This window comes from Danio rerio, chromosome 1 (assembly GCF_052040795.2).
Source record: "Danio rerio strain M-AB ecotype USA chromosome 1, GRCz13ab, whole genome shotgun sequence".
Classification (NCBI taxonomy): domain Eukaryota; kingdom Metazoa; phylum Chordata; class Actinopteri; order Cypriniformes; family Danionidae; genus Danio; species Danio rerio.
In genome coordinates, this window is record NC_141021.1 from 18,306,072 (window position 1) to 18,327,382 (window position 21,311).

The 21,311-nt window shown below is 37.0% G+C and overlaps 2 long non-coding RNA genes across 2 annotated transcripts in view; one reads left to right on the top strand and one right to left on the bottom strand.

Annotated features, from left to right (window-relative positions):
* Positions 1 to 15,368, top strand: part of LOC147846759 (uncharacterized) — a 1,232,122-nt gene extending 1,216,754 nt beyond the window's left edge. The window contains exon 3 of the long non-coding RNA XR_015476495.1: positions 13,378 to 15,368. This is a non-coding gene — a long non-coding RNA (uncharacterized LOC147846759). The remainder of the gene's footprint in view (positions 1 to 13,377) is intronic.
* LOC147846775 (uncharacterized) lies at positions 1,010 to 7,210 on the bottom strand. Its single transcript, XR_015476479.1, has 2 exons — positions 6,108 to 7,210; positions 1,010 to 3,878 (listed from the first exon to the last, which is right to left on the bottom strand). It is a non-coding gene; the product is annotated as an uncharacterized LOC147846775 (long non-coding RNA).
* Positions 15,369 to 21,311: the final 5,943 nt, after the last annotated feature.

Here is a 21,311-nt window from a genome sequence, read left to right on the forward strand (position 1 = left end):
AGGGGTAAGCACTGCTCACAATTTCTGCACGAAATGTAAAAAGTTAAATATTCCATGTGTGCAGGTTTCCATTTGAACTAAACGTCCAGCATTATTTGTGATGCTACATAAATTGCGTCATGCCCTTTTTATTGTAAATCTTGCTGGCTTCTGTGGATGTATTGCTTAACTTAAAAACAGTAATAATGTGCAGAAGAGAGACTCCCAAAGAGCTTGTTACACTTGTAGGGTCCAGCCAGTTGGTCCAATGACGGTATCCACTGGTGGATGAAGGTTCACTGCATGTTCGGTCTTTCCAGTGCACAATGTTGATTTATATTAAACTTAACTCATATCTGACTCCAATTTTAGTATGAGATGGTTTAAAATATTAATATATTTATCCTCGTTTTATCTGACTCCAATTATAAAACATTGAGAAGGTTATTTTGTTTCCTTTCACATTATTTTAGATTATGATTGAATATTCTCTTCGGTTCATCATTTTATGTTATTCTCGTTCATTGGGATCTCTATAACATCCTGAATCTTGTACCGGCCGAGTATACAATTTCTTAAGCACAAGCATGTCAGTCTTGGTCACTAAACAGGGGCGATTGACCGCTATCCTAAAAAGGCAGAACCCTACTTACTCAGATTAGGATATTTTTTATGCGGTCCCCATAGGTCTGCTACCTCCTAAATCAGACAGAGCTATTTAGTCATATAACGATCATTACTATAGAATTAAGCAGACCAGTCGTACTCAAACTAGTAGTAACTTTGAATAATCACTATACTATCTAAATAGTATTAAAAGTTTATCGGGTGAAGGACTATCCCCTTAGATATCCTTTTACAGCCTAAGTATACATGAATAAATGCCAATTTGTTAGTCGGAGCTCTAGAGACATCGTGTAACGTGCCGCAATGCTCCGTCTACCGTGTTCTAGTCCGCTACTAACCTGAACAGGGGCTTGTGGTGCTATGAAATTACCACAATCTACTAAAGATAATAACACGAACTCTGTTTGAATCATTCAAAACATAACAATTTATTAGTCAGGTAAATGTATTATGCCAATTCAATCAGTCAATTCATAAACGATCAATACAAAACATCAAATTATCAAAGATAAATCCAAGATGAAAAAGATGCATTCCTGACTTTGAAATATACATAACATGGAACAAGCCATGTTATGGGCTGATCTGGTTAGGCAGAATCGCCTTGAGCTTTTCTTAGCCCTTACCTTAAATAATCCGAGAATTCCCTCAAGAAAGGGGGTGTGAATGTATAACAAAAGGCATTCACACTTAGTGTCACACCCCTCACAGTGGTTCAAAAGATGCCTGAAGTTATATATTTATTGTTCTGATTATGTCTATTTCTGAGAGAATGAGACCATTGTACCAATCGCACTGAGACATTTCAAATGATATCAAACATGATAGTTAAAGTCAGTTTGGTTAATTCTAGAACATTCAAACATTGAAATGACCATATGTGTGAGTTAGGGGGATGAAGCAGACTCAGATGCAAATGCAGCAGGAACTGGTTTTTCCCGCATTCCTCCCTGGTGGGTTGTGAAGTCACCAGTCTCTGTTTTCAGCTCATGTTTTGAATTGTCAAAGATATCAGAATATTTGCAATATTTCAATTCTTACAGATAACCCCCATTTGATCCCGTGGGTCAGATATAAATGTGTCCATGGGGTCACTATGTATCCTTGTTGAGGTCGTTCAGGGGCAATTCAAGACAGTCTCTGCAGCATTATCAGTTGTAAGTCGTGTTCAGCAGGTAGCTAAACAGGTCCAGGCTCGTTTTCACCTCTTTTGATGAGCCTGACCCGAATGCACTGCTCATTCAGTCCATACAGGCCTTCATAGCTTCCACTGTGTCCTTCCCCTGACAAAAGTGTCCACGTCGTGTGGGCTTCTCATAGTCTGCTTCTTCTGATGAATCTGGTCATCTCCAGATATGCAGACATCGGCATGTGGGGGTCTACAGTGTGTATACACTGCCTTCTCTCGGACACCTAAACAGCAACTTGATGGCTCAGCGATTGAACAGTTATGAACTTGTGTCATTCTGCATTGGAGAAAGTCATGAGGTTAAGCATAAAATATATGATCAAAACATAAAAGTCAGCAAGTGCGAGTCGTACAACTGGTCTCAGGTCTCTTTCAATCTGTTTAAATGGTCCAATCAAAAACAGATAAGTCTTTGTCACCACTGAGATAGGGTATAATGATAGGGAGAATATTAAATATTCTTGGTTTGAATTACTCAAGGTAAAGCTATCAAAAGGTCAGTGCAACTTATTAAAACAGTATAACAGGCAGTATGCATCATAAAACATATCATCATGACAATACATTCAAATAAATGACATTCATTTTCAAAATGAAAAAAAAAAAAACTTGAAGATATTTGTCATACATGATAGTAATCACATTATTTAACCATATTTATGAAGGTATATCTATAATAATGTGTGTGTTTGTGTGTGTATGTTGTGTGTGTGTGTGTGTGTGTGTGTGTGTGTGTGTGTGTGTGTGTGTGTTTGTGTGTGTGTGTGTGTTTGTGTGTGTGTGTGTGTGTTTATGTGCGTGTGGGGGGGCTTGAACACAATTGATGGTATTTGTCAAATTTAAATGTCCTAGTGATTATTAGAAGTGTCCTCACTTCGGTTTAATTTTAATCACTTTAGCACTTATACCTGTTATTGGTGATAGATTGGAAAACCAGGGGCCCTCTGGTTTGTCAACCATCCCCACAACAGTCAGTGTATCTATGGCAAGTTCGCCTCTATTGAAGTTTTATACCATCAATTTGTTGTCAAAGCCATGCAAATGTGTAATTTCTTTTCAGCTGACAGAGGGTGTCAGAGGGTGTTTGTTGTCTCGTCTGTCATCAGATTAATTATTCTGTTCTATGTGTGTGAGGCTAATGTGTTTTGTTCGTATAAACATGGACAAAAGATCTTAACTAAAGAGATTTGACTCCTGGGTCTTTGAAGACTAAGGTGTTATCTATGTGCCTGGGTTTACCTGTGGCTATGTGTCAGTGTAATGCTCCGAACAATGGTAATCAACTTTTATAATTGTGTTGCAAAATTTTAGTCCTGTTTAACAGGGAGCCAGCATAAGAATGTGAACATGAGGTGTGTTCCGGCTCAAATTGATTCCATATAATATCTTTTACGGAGCATTTTAAGGTGCAATGTTCAACGCTGGATCCTGTAAAAAATGCATTTTCATGGTTAATTTAATTATCACACTCTATACTCCTGTTTGTGGTTCAAACTGCAGCTATACAGGGGATAGCAGAGTTTTCTACTTTTGGAGATCAAAGCATGAATTTCAACATAGTTAATTCCATTTTCATACAGGACATGTGGTTTAACATGTGTATAGTATAAAAACAAATTTAAAAATGCCACCAGGATTCGTGACAATAGAGTCTGTTGCTATTGGTCTTTGCAGGAACAATGCAGTAAAGTTCTTTATCGCCTCTAGGTAACCAAGGTTTTAGTCCCATTGCTATTAAGCAATTTGGGAAGATTTTAACTATGAGATCTTTTTGTGTCTCTGTTTCATTTAACATGTAAATTTACATCTTTGTTGAAGAAAGATGTTTTGCGAAATCACATAGCCTCCTAGAATGCTGAATCCATTGATAAGATCAGCTGTGGATAATTGTTATTCTGATGACTGATCAAAGACTTTTTTCAGAGGACTCACTGCAGGTGAGGTGTTAGCACCACAGGGGTTCTTGCTTTGAGATGCAAGATGGGAGACTTTTGGCCTCAGGCTATGGCTTAACCTTTTGTTGCCCTCATTTGTATTTGTTTGATGTGGACCGGATCTGGAGTGTTCTTTGTTATTGGTCCGCCTAAGATGAGAACAAAAGCAGAGAGAACCATTTTTAGAATTTTCATCAGTTTCAAATTCAATCATGTGGAATTAATGTTAATGCATCATCTTGCAATATTAATTCTGGAAGCCACATGATGTTGCTGGTCAGATGTGAATTGCTGTTGTTGATTTCAGCATATTGTGAGTGTGTAACACCTGTTTACACAGTCTGCTGTATTCTGAGCATTATCTCCCAGTTCCGCTGGGGACATTTTTCTGAATCAATCAATGATTTTTCATTAATTTCAGTTCACAATCTAATGGGCCGATACCCATAGTTCATTTTTTGCTCTCATTAACAGTCAGATCTGTTGGCAGAAATCATTTCACCCTTTTGGTGTTCTCTGCTTAACGGTTGTCATTTTATGGTGTGACTCACAGGTTAGATCTTTTGACCCATAAAAACTTTGGTAACTCTGAATGTTATCATATCCATCCCCCTTTCATTATTTTTCTGGTGAGTTTAATTCTCTGATCAAATTTTAATTGTAGGTGGTGTTTTTCAGCGAGGATTTTATTGGTTTACAATCAGTTATGCTATAGTAGTTCTGTCAGTGTTTTCATTAAGCATAAAGAAAGCAAACCTCCTCAAGGTGAATGTTTCACCCTTGGTCTTTAGTGCCATGATTGGCGATTATAATATAATGTTCATTATTGTTTATTCCTAATGTAATTATATTATATTAAAATAGTAAATATTAAAATTTAATTATATCTGGTCTCTGGAGAGTGTTTTTAGAACAACAGTGCATTTTAGCTTAATGCTTTTATCTTGTGATCAGGGTTGTGTTTGCTTGTAAGTTGCATGGAGAACAAAAGGGTCAGCAAAGGCTTATGGCCAAATGGAAGAATGTAATTGTTTTATGCAAATACAGCAAACACATTCTGAGCATCTTATTATCACTGAGGTGAGATTTCTCTGCTCTCTGTCAGGACATTTGAATATGAAAAGGTTTGAGCAATTAGGAGGTCTAAGGGCTGATTTAAAGTTAAAATCTTAGAATTTCTTTTATATTTAGTCTGTTTTGAGATTAAATTAAAGTATAGTGGATATTTTACACTGTAAACCCTAATGCTGTAACTAAATAATTGAATTGAGCTCTATTAACTTAAATCCTTAAAATTTGTTTATCTTAATTAACCTTAATGATTATTTAGAACTTTTTCTTATTTTTGAAAATACTGTTGGACATTTTTTTTTTTCTTTAAAAATAAATGTCTAAAATGGTATTGTCTGTGTGTTTTGTAAATTACAGATTTATTTTGATAAGTTTATGGGGTTTAGAGATTAAAATAATGGCTAATTTCATTTGTGAAACTGAAGATGGAGAAGTTAATTTAAAAAAATGCTATCAAAATGTATGAGCTGGGTGACTAAGCATGTAAAGGTGAGATAAATAATTAAAAATAAGTTAATTGCTATAAAATGTATAAGTTGAGTAACTTGGGTATTTTAAGTTAGTTGAAGTGTCTTGCATGAGTATAACAAGCTTAAAACTTAATGTTTCTGTTAACTTAAAATAGATAATTTTATAACTTAACTGATTGCCTCAAATTTTTTTTGAGTTTTGTCAACTTATTCAGGATTACAGTGTAGTTGATCAGCATCATATTTGAATTTATCACCATTAAATTTAAATGGCAAATTTCTGATTTGTAAAAGCAGAGTTTTCATTAGAGCTTATTTGTCTTTTTTGCAATCAAATCATTCTGTTCTGCTCACCTTTATTTTTCACATGCAAATGCCTTTAAACAGACTGTTGTTATTAATCCAATTTAAAAGTTTACAATTGTTTTTAAATCTTAAACCATTTTTTCCTGTTTTCCTTTTTTCCATTTTTCTCTTTTTTATAAAACAGTAGATTTAAAAACAATGGATATTTTTGATTCAAACTTTTAGGATCTAATTTGTGACTCTCCACTGAGTTCCAGAATATAATTTGGATGATGTTATTCCAATTTAAGCTTCAACTCTTGCTGCCTAGCAGACAAAGAGATATTTCAGAGCAAGGGATGGCATTTATCTATACTGCTGTTATCATGTCCCTGATAATCAAAGTGGTTTTGTCTAATTCTCAACCCCACCGGATAACGCATTCCGGTCTAACATTTTTGAGCATTTCCGACTCATTCTATCAATGTGTTTATATAGGGTGCGTCCAGCTTTCCCTCAACATTTCTAATAGGCAAAGAAGAATTGACTTACCACAGCAGCTGAAGATAGAATAGAAGATCCAAACCTCTTGGTTGATATAAATCCATTTTGTGCTGGAAAGACGTAACTCGCCTGAGTTGGGAGATCACGGAGATGGGTCACCATTTTGTAGGGTCCAGCCAGTTGGTCCAATGACGATATCCACTGGTGGATGAAGGTTCACTGCATGTTCGGTCTTTCCAGTGCACAATGTTGATTTATATTAAACTTAACTCATATCTGACTCCAATTTTAGTATGAGATGGTTTAAAATATTAATATATTTATCCTCGTTTTATCTGACTCCAATTATAAAACATTGAGAAGGTTATTTTGTTTCCTTTCACATTATTTTAGATTATGATTGAATATTCTCTTCGGTTCATCATTTTATGTTATTCTCGTTCATTGGGATCTCTATAACATCCTGAATCTTGTACCGGCCGAGTATACAATTTCTTAAGCACAAGCATGTCAGTCTTGGTCACTAAACAGGGGCGATTGACCGCTATCCTAAAAAGGCAGAACCCTACTTACTCAGATTAGGATATTTTTTATGCGGTCCCCATAGGTCTGCTACCTCCTAAATCAGACAGAGCTATTTAGTCATATAACGATCATTACTATAGAATTAAGCAGACCAGTCGTACTCAAACTAGTAGTAACTTTGAATAATCACTATACTATCTAAATAGTATTAAAAGTTTATCGGGTGAAGGACTATCCCCTTAGATATCCTTTTACAGCCTAAGTATACATGAATAAATGCCAATTTGTTAGTCGGAGCTCTAGAGACATCGTGTAACGTGCCGCAATGCTCCGTCTACCGTGTTCTAGTCCGCTACTAACCTGAACAGGGGCTTGTGGTGCTATGAAATTACCACAATCTACTAAAGATAATAACACGAACTCTGTTTGAATCATTCAAAACATAACAATTTATTAGTCAGGTAAATGTATTATGCCAATTCAATCAGTCAATTCATAAACGATCAATACAAAACATCAAATTATCAAAGATAAATCCAAGATGAAAAAGATGCATTCCTGACTTTGAAATATACATAACATGGAACAAGCCATGTTATGGGCTGATCTGGTTAGGCAGAATCGCCTTGAGCTTTTCTTAGCCCTTACCTTAAATAATCCGAGAATTCCCTCAAGAAAGGGGGTGTGAATGTATAACAAAAGGCATTCACACTTAGTGTCACACCCCTCACAGTGGTTCAAAAGATGCCTGAAGTTATATATTTATTGTTCTGATTATGTCTATTTCTGAGAGAATGAGACCATTGTACCAATCGCACTGAGACATTTCAAATGATATCAAACATGATAGTTAAAGTCAGTTTGGTTAATTCTAGAACATTCAAACATTGAAATGACCATATGTGTGAGTTAGGGGGATGAAGCAGACTCAGATGCAAATGCAGCAGGAACTGGTTTTTCCCGCATTCCTCCCTGGTGGGTTGTGAAGTCACCAGTCTCTGTTTTCAGCTCATGTTTTGAATTGTCAAAGATATCAGAATATTTGCAATATTTCAATTCTTACACACTCGACCAGTAAAGTCCTCACAACGAAACAGCCTGACAGCTACAGAATAAAAGGAGGTAATGAGACCACTTTAACCAGCCCCTGGTACCACTTAGAGAGGTCTGTGAATAATGGACATATATACAAAATCATACTAACTAAAGTAGGAGCACAAATAAAGCTGCACTCAGGCTTTCTTGCATCATCTCTTTCCTCCTTCTCTTTTTAGTCACTTTCTTTCTCTTGTGGTCCTTACTCACATACAGACAAGCATGCACATGCGCACGCATACACAATTACCCTGTTTGGAGGAGCCTTGATAGCTGCCAACTCCTGAATTATTACTGTAGGTCATTCTATAAACAGCTTTAAGATGTCTCTAGTCTGTTCTCTGTTTGTGTGTTTGACTGTTCAAAGTAAAAAGGGGGTGTTTTTGTGTTACATACAGCTAGTGAGGTATAACTATGCAGTACAGAACTTAAAGTTTCACATCTTTACTAAACTCCAACATAAAGTTTAAAAAAACGTTTGTATTTTCATTTGAGAACCAATCTGGCTTCCCCTGGACCTGGGCCTGACCTTCCAATTTTCATTTTTAGTCTAATGGCCTGTTTCCACTGATTGGTACAGTACGGTTCGGTTCAGTACGGTAAGCTTTTATGCACATTTCCATTGTTAAAAGGCATACCGAATCGAACCGTACCACCTTTTCAGCACCATTTCGAAAGTGTACCAAACATGAGAAAGGCTACCAAAAGATGGAGCTAGACGCGCAGCTGAACGCTTTTGGTTTACAGCAGGGGTGCCCAAACTCTGTTTCTCAATTCCAAGAACGCAGAGAACGGACTTGTGTTCTTGTGGAGACCGGTCTTGCCAGGAGTCCTCGGAAGAACGAACTCAGGAGACCGCGAGGGCAGAGAACGCGTCCTTTGAGAATTGAGATGCTGCGTTCTTCCTGATGGTCACATGACCTTCACGTGTTTTAAATGGTAAATTATTTAAACATTACAGCCTTATACAACGATTTATTGTTTTTCCCCTTTTCAAAATATATACTTTGCATAAAAAATTATAAATATATGTTGCACAATATAAATAAAACAGATTTTAATACAAATTTCAGCAAACAAAGACCCTTAATGTGTTTATTCCTTTATTAAGATGTCCATGGTAATGTTTATTTTCACCATTTCATTTAGGGAAACTCCTGAGGTAAATATCTATGAACTTTAATTAGTAATCTAGATGAAATGCTGCGCTTCCCACCTTCAGTCGCAATGACTTCTGGGACTTCCAGAGCGAGTTCGGTGCTCAAGTCAGCATCGTTGAGTCCTCGATATCAAGAACACATCCAGGAAGTTTCACGCGTCCTCCGTACTTGCGTTCTTGAGTATTGGAATTGAACTTAAGCAGCTGATGATGACTTTTCACGAGAACACGAGGACGCAAGACCGCTGAAGAACGCATATTGAGAAACAGCCCTAGTCTTGAAGGGCCGGTGTCCTGCACTGTTTAGTTCCAACCCCAATCAGACACACCTGGTCTAGCTAATCAAGCTCTTACTAGGCTGTCTAAAAACATCCTTGCAGGTGTGTTGAGGAAAGTTGGAGCTAAAAACAAAGGTGAAAGGTTAGATGTACAAAACAAATTATTGAAAATGATTTTAGCTTCAGATACTCTAGAAATAAATAGTAGTGATTTTTAGATGTGATTTCATAATTATTTCCATAGAGGGTTAAATGAACCTTTTTGGTGAATTGGAAAAGTTTTATGTACCTCTATGGCCTCGCAACTTGAGAGAAAAGAGGGGTGCAGGGCCCAGAGGCTTGGAGAGATCTAAAATTAAGTGTGGTTTTGTACAGAGGAGAAACTCCCATTCAGTTTCTTGTATAATTCAGCTGTTTAACTTCATTGGACCTCAAAGGATTGTCAGGAGCCACATGCATCAATTTTGGTTTCCCTGTTGTTGTTAATCTCTATATGTCAGTAGCCATTGACTTGGTATGAATCACCAAGGACCACAGTTTCTGCTAAAAGTCTTTAATGTTACCTAAGGAAAAAAAACACTCTCCTTTAAGTGAAAGCTAACTTTACCATAAAAATACAGCTTATTTTACTGTTTCAGTAGTCTGACTTGACCAAGTAATTCAGTAGTGTTTTGACCAAGTAGTTTAATTGCTGTATTTTCAGTCATATTTGATCATCAACAAGCTTCCCAGCAGAGGAGAGGGATCTGAGTTCAAAATTACCCCAGTGAGAGAGAGAGATAGAGAGAGACGTTTGAGTGCAATGTCTAGCCCAGACTCAGAAAAAACAGTATGCTCCTGCACAACAGGAGATACTTAAAAGCATTTCTAGAACTGCATTTCTAGGACCCTAGTTTTACCCCTGTTGTTCCTGATTTGTCCAGTTGGGGGTGAAAGATATAAAGAAAATATTTGAAGGTATCACTTACTTTTAACATTCATACTTAACAGTGTGATTTGGTAATGAAAGTTTGTCTCGTTTCCTGTGAGGGTTGGGTTTAGGTTTAGGAGTAGGGCCATATAATAAGGGTTCCTAAAACTTAAGCCTCCCAGGTCTCGCAGATATTCAGGTAGGGATTGGGTTTGAAGAATTGTAGTTGGGGTGGCAATATGGATGCTGTAAGTCCAGAGATAACGGAGGTTTTTTATTATTTGATTATTTATTGTAGATCATTATTTCTGCTAACTGGATAATGGTTCAATGGGTATGACTGTGGGGCGTCACGGTGGTGCAGTGGGTAACACAATCGCCTCAAAGCAAGAAGGTTGCTGGTTCGAGACTCGATTGGGTCAGTTGGCATTTTCGTGTGGACTTTGCATGTTCTCCCCATGTTCGTGTGGGTTTCCTCCAGGTGCTCCAGTTTCCCCCACAAGTCCAAAGACATGCGCTATAGGTCAATTGGGTAAGCTAAATTGTCTGTAGTGTATGTGTGTATGGATGTTTGCAATTTGCAAATGAATCGATTGTTTTATTCGGATCTTCTAAGTGAACCGGTCAAACCGAGTCGGCGTGAAATGGTTGCGTCTTCATTAGGCTTTATTACTTACTTTTTAACATGCCATATACCCCCCTCTGACTCAACATAAACCAATATCCTGAGTTATTCAGTTACTGAGTATTCAGTTTACAGATGAGTAAACTGACGCATCTGCTGTGAAAAAGAGACCTGATGATGAGTGCGAGCCGAATGTCTGTTCCCTCGCAGCACGCCCTTTCATGAGTGTGTGAATCAACCTGACTAAGGTCATTGTTATTATGCAGCATCTTTTGTAAAAGCCAGTTAAGCAAGGTAAAAAGTATCTCGTGTTACATTTTTTAAAAAAGTAGCTCAAATAATATTATTTAATAATTAAATAATATTATTATTATTTGAATATTATTTTTATTGTTACTTTAGAAAAGTAATATTTTTACGTAACATGTTACTTACAACGCGTTACCCCCAATACTATTTATACTTAAAATGTTATCAACCACATGATTTTACATGTGGTGGAAATACACCATTGTGAGAGTTTTATGTTTTGAATATATGAACAAACAAACAAACAAACAACTGAATTAACAAACACGTGAACACAAAAGCAATTACAAGAAACACCTATAATGGACAATTTTATAACTTAAGTTACATAACATTAGTTTACCTTGTAATAATTTACATTTTATGTTGTAAACTTTAATAGTAGCTTGGAAAGTATTGCACTATGAAATGCAAAGACATGTTTTGCGAAAATTATGTTCTTTCACTGACCTGTATAGTATCTTCAAGTCTTATCTAGTGAAACAACAATCAGATTTCCATTTCCAGTTCTTTGCCTTTAAAGTTCATACTGTCACTGTTCATCAGAAATCAGAGATTTCATCAGAAGGTTACATTAGTCTTTAATTGGTTGGTAGGTGGTTCCTGCCAAGGGCTGACATAAAAATGACAGTTACATTACTCTTATTTATAAGTAATTGGTTGAATAAGAAAGATGTCTTGACTGATGATGTGAGAAATAGAAAGAAAGAGATAAACAAACATAAAAGAGAGAGGATGCAGAACAAAGCAACACCTGCTGCTTGTGCATGGTCATCCTATCAGCATGCGGGCTGAGTGAAAGTGAGAAAAGGAAATCTGTATGAAATAAATTGAATGACCTTTATACCAACTCCATCTAATATAGCAACTCTGTCCGCTGCTTCTGCGGTCCAGCTCCGTAAACCAAAATGGTATCGACTTCTGTGGGAAGTGAAATAATAACAGTCTGCAGGGTTGCTCATGATCGCGCCGAGCTAATTTACCTCAGAAGGACACCCAGCTTCAAGAATCAATATCTTATGTCAACGGAAGAAATAATAAGCAATTTAAAGAAATTCCTGTGATGCTACAGCAAGTCCAATGGGCCATGAACCTTGTCGGCACCGATGGAAACTAAACGGCTGCGCTCGTGAATCAGAAATCATATCAGGCCAGTAAGACAGACGAGGGGGGATGTGACTGTTTTGTTTATGAAGAAAATCATAGATGTTTTAAAATGGAAAGTGATTCCGGGAACACAGAATAGAGGTGCTTTTCTGAGAAGAGGGGAATGAGCGAATATGCAGTGTGTCTCTCCACATGCGTTTGTCCATCCTTCATCCTCACAAAATCACAATTACCCAGAGCTTATCCTTCAGTACGACACTACAATCAGCAAGACACCTCACTCTCTCTCTCACTGTACAATCAAGGGCTTGTTTGTCTCGTCGCACTAGAAAATCTCTTAAAAGCAAAGAGCCGGAGAAGCACCTCTCTTCGCTAAGTCCGCAATTACATATTTTTTCTCACTGTCAAAGGTACATCGACTGTGCAATCAATGCTTTTATTTAAACTTTTCTAAAACAAACTGTTGTGAGGAGTGCAAGAAGTGCGTTTGCTGAGAGGGCAAGACTTTTTCAGATATAACACATCTTGCTCTTTAGCTACAGAACTACAGAGAACTTCCCAATCAATAAGGATAGAGCTGTACTTAGGTGTGCCATACAAATTTTCAAGATTTTTCACAACAGACATGTTGTGTTTTATAGATTATGCATTACCAAACTTATGCTAATTGCTTTGAACAGTTAATAAATTAAATAATAAGTGTATAATGCTTGTTTACAGGTTCCATTATACATTTGATTATATTATTTATCTCAGTTTGTTGACTCTAAAATATCATGCTAAAATATCATAGATAGCGTTATGTTTCCAATATGAATAATTAACTTAACCCTCCTGTCGTGTTCACATCCTTCCCCTTACTTTAGTGTTTTCAGTCAAAATTGACCGGTCTGTTTTAACTGCTCTTATATTAGCACAAAAATAGATTTTCCCCAGCAAATTTGTATTCAACATTCTTTAGCTGCACAATTTCTCAAAGTAGTGTTTAACAAGAATTTACAGAATTAGGCATACAATAACTGCAATGAAAATTAAAAATAGGCGCTAAAAATATATTACAAAATGAACAATAAATGACAGAAATCAAAATACTTTCATTACTAATAGACAGCTCGCTAAAATAACTATCACAGGGTCTGAACAAAGAAATTTAAATTTTAACCCATCTGAATGATTTATCAACCATCAAAGCACCAACAAAATGCCATCCTTTCCTGTGTTCTGAGTGATAGATTTCAGTCCTTCAAGTGTACTAACATAGGGAATTGTGACTGAGGGTATATACGGTAAGCATGGACACAGAACTATAGCACTAGTTATACTTTTGTCATTTTTGAGCGAGATAATGATCATAAAATGATTGTTGCTAAGCTCAGCTAAAAGTACTCCTGCTAGACTCCTCCACCAATGATGATTGGGTGTAGGGGTGGGGTTGGGTGCCACGCCTCCTTTTAAAAATCATACAATTTTGTACGACTGAACTTGAATTAGCCACTAAACTGACAAAACGTAAAATCGTTATGTTTCCTTGTGAGATCAGGCTGGAGGATTAGCACATAAGCACAGAAAAGTGACGTGTACCTGCAAAAGACATTGTTCAGTCGTGAGTGAGTGAGTGGGTGAGCTGGGGTGGTGTGTATGGGATGTTTTCTGTCTGATGATTGAATATAGTCTGGAGACCCCTTCATTTCCTATGACGTTCACTTTTGGTCGGGAACACCACAGGTGTAACAAGATTGATTAAAACACTCAAAATTCAATGAAAGAGATGATCATCACTTTCATATGTTTAAATGCACTGTGTGGAGGATATCATAAGTCATGAGGAAATCAGATGTAAAATACAATATTTATGAGTAATTTAAGTTGTAAATCGGTCAGATTTGACCCAAACACGACAGGAAGGTTAATGGGCGTCACGGTGACGCAGTGGGTAGCACGATCGCTTCACAGCATTTCTGTGTGGATTTTGCATGTTCTCCCCATATTTACAGGTTTCCTCTAGGTGCTCTGGTTTCCCCCTGCCAATCCAAAGACGTGGTATAGGTGAATTGGGTAAGCTAAATTGTCCTTAGTGTATGTGTAAATGAGTGTTCATGGATGTTTCCCAGTGATGGGTTGCAGCTCGAAGGGCATTCGTTGCATAAAACATATGCTGGATAAATTGGCAGTTCATTTAATCCCCAGATTAATAAAGGGACTATGCCGAAAAGGAAATAAATGAATGAATAATTAATTTATTATTGTCACTATAGAGTGCAAAGTATCATCGAGCAAATTAGATCAAGGGTGCTTTCACACCTAGACCTGTTTTGGAGCTGGCACATTTCTCCAGTTAGCACAGTTCGTTTGGCATACGTGAATCCAGTATTGCCTAAATGAGGTGGTCTCAGCTCGACCAACTCTGGAGTAGATTGAATGTAGTGAGAAAGCAAAATGAAGTAACAAACCAGGCTATATCACAGTGTAGTATGTATATGCATACGGCTATATGATGAGTAGGGCGGGATGTCATTCTTACCACTAAATATGCGTTTCATGTTAAATTCGAAAGTGATTATTAACAAAGAACTGTTTATCTTTTAGAAAAATTAACTGAACTGCTGTATTGGTTTATCTGTTATTTTCTATATATAATGTAAAGTAGGGCTGTGCAGCTAATCGAAATCGTATCGCAATATGAAACGTTGCGATTAGCAAAGCCATAGTATGATTCATAATTCTAGCCAACGACTATGAGAAAGTTTTACCTCTAATTTATATTTGGTGGTGATGTCTGTGGGTGTCACCATTCAAAACTAAAGTGCAGCTTTTCACTTATAATGTCTTATTGGTCATCGTCATAAATTAAATAAGGACGCATGACAGCTGAGCGGGACAGCTGGGATGGGAAATCGTGGAACTCTGACCAACGTGAGAACATACTCATGCCTGACTTGTTTTAGCTATTTTGGTCCATTTAGAAACTTTGCCATGTGAAATCGAACTGCAACATTGTAACATTTTTAATCCCTGTTTCGGAACAAAACAATCAATCTACAGGTGTGAAAGCACCCTAAAATATTAACATGAAAATATACATTTTTGTGCAGTTTTGCTTGGCTGTGCACACACATCTAGTCAAACAAGTTACCTCTTTCTTACAGATATACACAAAGTCAAAACAAACCTCAATGTTAAAATCTGTTTTCTTAGTAAAAAAAAAAAAAAAATTGTCAACATCAAATTCTGCACAAATTTAGCAAAATCTTTGTTAAATTAACAATTCTCAGTGTTTTCCTAAATTTTTCCTTAACAATTCTTAAAATAAAAAAATAAAAAATAAAATAAATAAATTAATAAATAAAACACTGTTAACAGTATTCCATAATATTTCCATTATACACAATATAACCGGAAAAGGTGTATAGGATTTTTAGTGAAGAATTACAGAGCAATTTACCCATGCAGCCAAACAAAACTTTTGATGTTACTTGATAGTGGTGAATAAGCTTTCTGTAAACAAATACTGATTTTGAAGAATTTTGAGAATCTGATGGCAATTGTAAATATGAGCCAGATGCTGAATGTACTGTACTTTGGAAGTGCACTCTTACAATGACAGCTAACAATGATCTGCTCACACTGAACCCTTCCCAGTTTCAGTTGCTAGTCACTAAAAACACTGTTTTCTTTCATTCCTTTGTTCCTAGTTATGTTATTTTAAGATTCAGATTGATACAGTATGTTATCAGCATGGTGAGACAGAATCAGCTGAATTGTTTTGCTGTTTCTGCTCAGACTTTTATAATAAATCTGTGGATTTATGCAGAATAATTTTGGGAGCATAGTAACTTAAAAACTTAAAACATGAAATAAAAACTAATAACTGCTTCTAAACTTTTAAGGTTTACAATGCAAATCTGATTAGATCCACTAACAACCCAAGTCTCTCTCATGGACTAAAACCATGTGAACCTGGGGTTCATTCTTCGTACTATGTGGATTACTCATTTAGCTGGATTTGGTATTGAAGTTTTGACACGATCTAGGATCGTTTCATTATTTAAAACTCATCCGAGAGTTGTTGTCATAGCAACAGTTCTGGTAGCTCAAACCTGCTCAGGGGCAGGCTTGTTTCATATAAGCATGATTAGATCGGGTCATTTCAAGCAAAGGTAATACTGAACTTTTGCAATCTGCACTCTGAATTAAAATTACAAAGACTGTCTTGACGTGATTCTCCCCAAGGGTATTTATTAATGCATACTATTTTATGGTACTAGCTTTAGTATAATTTGTGTATGATAATAGACATGCACAATATTCAACAGTTTTATTTTTCAAGGAATATAAACTTATGCCGTCATGCACATGTTTTGACAGCTAATGTGACAGTGATTTTATGCTTCGCAAAAGTCAAAATGCTTTGATGTAAAATTAAATTAAACAGCAAGTTATTCCTTACGCTGATTAAGAAACCTGAATTGTCCTGGGGTACTAGAAAATCCACTCCATATGTAAAACTAAATAGCCTAAATTGCTAAAAACTCTTGACACATGCGGCCCATAAAAAAGATGGAAAGTTATTGCGTATCATATTTAACATACCGTCTATTATGATTTTTATGTAATTTTGCTCCCATGGATAACTTAATGTTTTTTTTTGCTCACATTGTGAAACTTGAGTAAATCATAAAATGTGTTGGTATTTTCTAATGGGAATATGGCAAATGCATATATGTATGTATATATAAATATATATATATATATATATATATATATATATATATATATATATATATATATATATATATATATATATATATATATATAAATGTGGTATAATAACATACAGTATATATGTTTTTTTTTTTGTTGTTGTTGAAAACAATTTTTCCCAGAGATGGGTTGCAGCCAATAGGGCATCCGCTTTGTAAAAACGTGCTGGATAAGTTGGCCGTTCATTCCGCTGTAGCGACCCCGGATTAATACAGTAAAGGCACTAAGCCGAAAAGAAAATGATTGAATGTATTGAACAATTTGATCTCTGTGTGTGTAAGGATGAAATCTATTGCATTTGTTAAAGGTTATTAAGGCCTTTTTCATAAAATTTAAAAAAAGAAAAGCAGATATACTGCTGATTTAAAGAAACCATTAATCTCCACCAATTCCAAGAACTCCCGAGAAAGACATGCACTATCCTTAAATTAAGAATGAAAAACTTTTATTTTACTTTCCAGATTATAATAGACCCCCTATAGACCCCCAGACCACACTTTAAAACCCTCTGGGCTAAAATAGCAGACAAAAGGCAGAATATATGATCAAAAGAAAATAAAGCCAGAGGCATCACACAGAAACTTTCTAATGCTCCAGACATGGACACACTGGTAAGTAGCCAAGATAAGTGATGAAATAATTCATAAAATGATCATTTTCCTGAATGCAACACAAAATCAAACTGTCCAAACATTTACCTTGATTTAAGAAAAATCACTATGCTGCGGTGCAAACATTGAATTACAAATATATTATAACTACGGTACTTGTGCTTTTCTTTTCTTTCTTTTTTTATTACTTTTACTGTTTTAAAACAGATTTTATTGTTCTATAAATTGTATTATCATTTGCATTTTTGTATTATTTTTCTATATTAGAATTCTTTACTTTTTCTATACTTACATTTGTGAAATGGAGGAAAGAACTGGTCGATGAACTGTGTACTGTAAAATTTCTGTCAAGCTCTGTCAAAGTCTGGGTTCATAATGCTGAGGTATTTTTGTGTAGCCAGGGCCGGTCTTAACGGCTGGGCTACCCCTTTGCGTTGTGTTGTGTGAAGTTAAGAACTGGAGTCTGTCTGCACGTTAAGCGGTCTCATTTATTCAAGTGCTGCACAAACAGAGAACATGCAGTTATGATTCTTCACTTATAATTCCTCTTATGCCTAGTTCAGACTGCATGATTTTAGCCCAGATTTTGGCTCGCCGACAGGTTTTGAGAAATCGCCGACAAATGCCTGAAATCACAGGCAAATCGCTGCTCGTGCATGTGACTGACAATCACACAGTATGAACTTTCAAAGACGCGATCTGAGAGAATCGCCGATGAGTCGCCGATGCCTGCGAGATATTTGGCATGCTAAATATCTAGAGCTGTCGGCGATTCAAATCATGCCGTGTGAATTGAGTTTTGACTGAAAATAACATCAGCGATCGTCTACAGCCAATGAGAGAGCAGCATTCACTGGTGTGTGCGTGTGTGTACCTGCTGCAGATCAGCGGGAAGCTGGGGGAGAAGTTAAAAGCGCTCTTTTTCGGTTTATTCGGACCCACGAAATGGAGGAAAAACTAGTGGAGGTTTGACAGGACTCAGGAGCAACCGTGTCTGTTTGACGTTTCATTCAGAAAGAAATTAGTCTATTATCAACGTTAAGGAGAAATGGCTAATTCCCTTTAAACCCAGGTGAGCAAATATGTACATGTTCTATCCTATTAAAGGCTTCTTTGTCATTATGTAGTTAATAACAAAAGACATACTACGTGTTTTTGGCTGTGAGATGTAGTTTGGACGAACTTGTCGGCGATTCTTCCTATAGTAAAGTCATGCAATGTGAAAGTCCTTGTCACCGATCCATCTTGCAGTGTAAACAAAGCAGCGACGAAACGCTAGCCCAGATAGTCATGCAGTGTGAAAACATCTGTGACAAGACTACTTTGAAAATCATGCAGTCTGAACTCGGCATTACGCCTGCGAGGCTGCGACAGACTGAAGTAAAGCGCGCGCTGTCACTGACGTCATCGCGCCGACGTGTCAAAAAAAAAATCCCTTTCATTTTACACATATTAATTACCAACAAACAAAGAGTTTGCATGAATTTATAAGGAAAACATAATTATTTAATACCTGTTACATTTGCAAAAAGAAACTTCAACGTCTCTTCACGTACTGCCTCATCTTTGGGTAGGGAAAATAACACTAACTTTTCCCCCACACTCCAGAGCTCAGCATCTTTACAACATGTTTCAACCGGGACCTGCTGCAGTGTTCCTCTTTTTCTTTCTACAGTGTTTGTGGGTGGGGCCTGGGGTTTCAATTTTCCCGGGTCTGAGCACGCAACAAATGGCAGGGCTTGAGTTCCAAGGCTAAGGATTTATCGATTCATTTGAACCACTGTGAGTCAACTATTTTATAGGTGAATTAATAGTTTTAAACACGGTACACTTTCAGATTTAAGCCTTAGCTGGATATTTCACTTCACTAAGAGCTGCTTGGAAGGTCATTTTCAAAAACCCATAATAAGGGCTCTTTAAGACATAAAAAGGCAATGCTTTTCTTTAAAATAGTCAACAATAGCAGTAAATGACTGTTGATTCCCTCATTATTTTAATTTGATCTCATTTTTAATGTAATGGGATTGCTTTCAAAACAACCAAACATAAAATAACCCATCAGGCTGCATCTTTTTGCAGTGTAGAACATTCTCATCAAAGGAAGGAGATAAGAATACAGCACTATTTCTGATTCTAAATGAAGAGATGGAAATATCTGAAGAGAGTGCATCTTAACAACGTCAAATAACCACTGTGCGCCATTGCAAGTGCTGGATAAATTGCCTCTTTAGCTTTTCTTCAGCCCACCTATGGCGGCCCCAGAACTTTCTCTAACATGCACACATTCGTAATAAGCACAAATCAATAAAAGCACTAGCAAACAAAAGCTCACTTAGACCTCAAATGCAGCCTTCTCTCCTGGAGCATGCGGTCCTTCAGATGCTATTACTGGCATTGATGTGTGTCTTAAATGAGCTGGGACTCTATCAGTCTGCTCTCAAAGAGAGATACGAGCCACATTTGGACAGCTTTTTGCTCGCCTTCAACACCAATGAGGCTTATGAAATACCACCTTTATGGCTCGCTCTGGACATGTGATTAGATTAGTGTAACATCACAAAATGCTTTCCTGCTGACGGTTCCTGGCATGGTACATTGATTTTGTTGTAAACACAAGGCCATGAGCTTAGACAGCATTTGGAGTGGATTGGTAGGGACAGCATGCTGAGATGTAGGTGGTAGTTTGGGATGAGCCTTGGTGGTTGCAAATGCTGATTTTGGATTTTATTTGTAAGTGTGTGTATGTGTGTGTAACCCTCCTACTGTCTGGTCAGAGGCCAGAGTCATTATAAAATGTTGATGGGGAGTTGCCCAGCTGGAGAGCTGCTTACTCATCGTTCTTCTCGCTGTGTGGCAGAGGAAGAGACTTACAGGCAGGAAGTTGAGGGTGTGCGGATTTGTGTTTATGTGGAGGAGTAAAGGAAAACATTCCTTACCATGAAGGTAATGGTAAAATGGTTCTGGTCTGAAACATTTTTATACCAGACAAAATAAAGTACTTTAAACAGTGGTCTAACAAGTCCAAGTTTATAAAATGGCCACACGTGGTAGCAACACAAGTAGTTTCAAACCAGTGAACCAGAATGCATATCCATCTGACGAAGTTGGATGTTTTGAAATTTCGATGGTTTCCTACTAAGGCTGCATTTACATGCAACCCATGCTCATAGGAGTTTTGTTCCCAGGGATACATTTTTGAGAACCAAAATATTTGTAGCAAGACCATGTCTTGTTGCAGTTTTTGTTTTCACATATCGACTACAGGCCACCATGTACATTTTTGACAATCTTAAATATGTTACTGGGGCTTGTTTTCTCATATGCGCCATTTCTCGCAAATCCACCCGAGTCTGCTGTATACATTTCTGCCCACCTCAACGTCCTTGTTGTGCACGTCCATGAGAGAAAGGCTTATTGTCAAACATAATAAATCAGGTTGATATCGACTGACCCACACACCCCTTCCCTAAACCCAACTCATAGTGTTTTTTTTTCTTTTCTAAAGCAAACTACAAGAGAAAAGCCATAGCAACCACATGCTTTTACAATTGTATCACACTGTGAATTTTATTTTTTTGGTTGTGGGGGTGGGGGGTATGGCGGGAGGTGGGGTGGGGGTGGGGGGTGGGGGGGCTGGGTAGGTGTCTTGTTGTCCTCCCACAGTTTATTGCAGCCTGTGATCCCTGTGCATAATAATATGCATTATTAATTTTTTTGGTGGTAAAAACAACAGCAACAACACTTTTACAACACAAATCTGCTTTTGTGCACTTCCGATTACCTTTCACATGCACTGCACGTGAGAAGACCTGTCCAATTTACTGTTTAGTATTTAAATCTGTTTTAAATTTGTTGTTGACATCACATTTCCT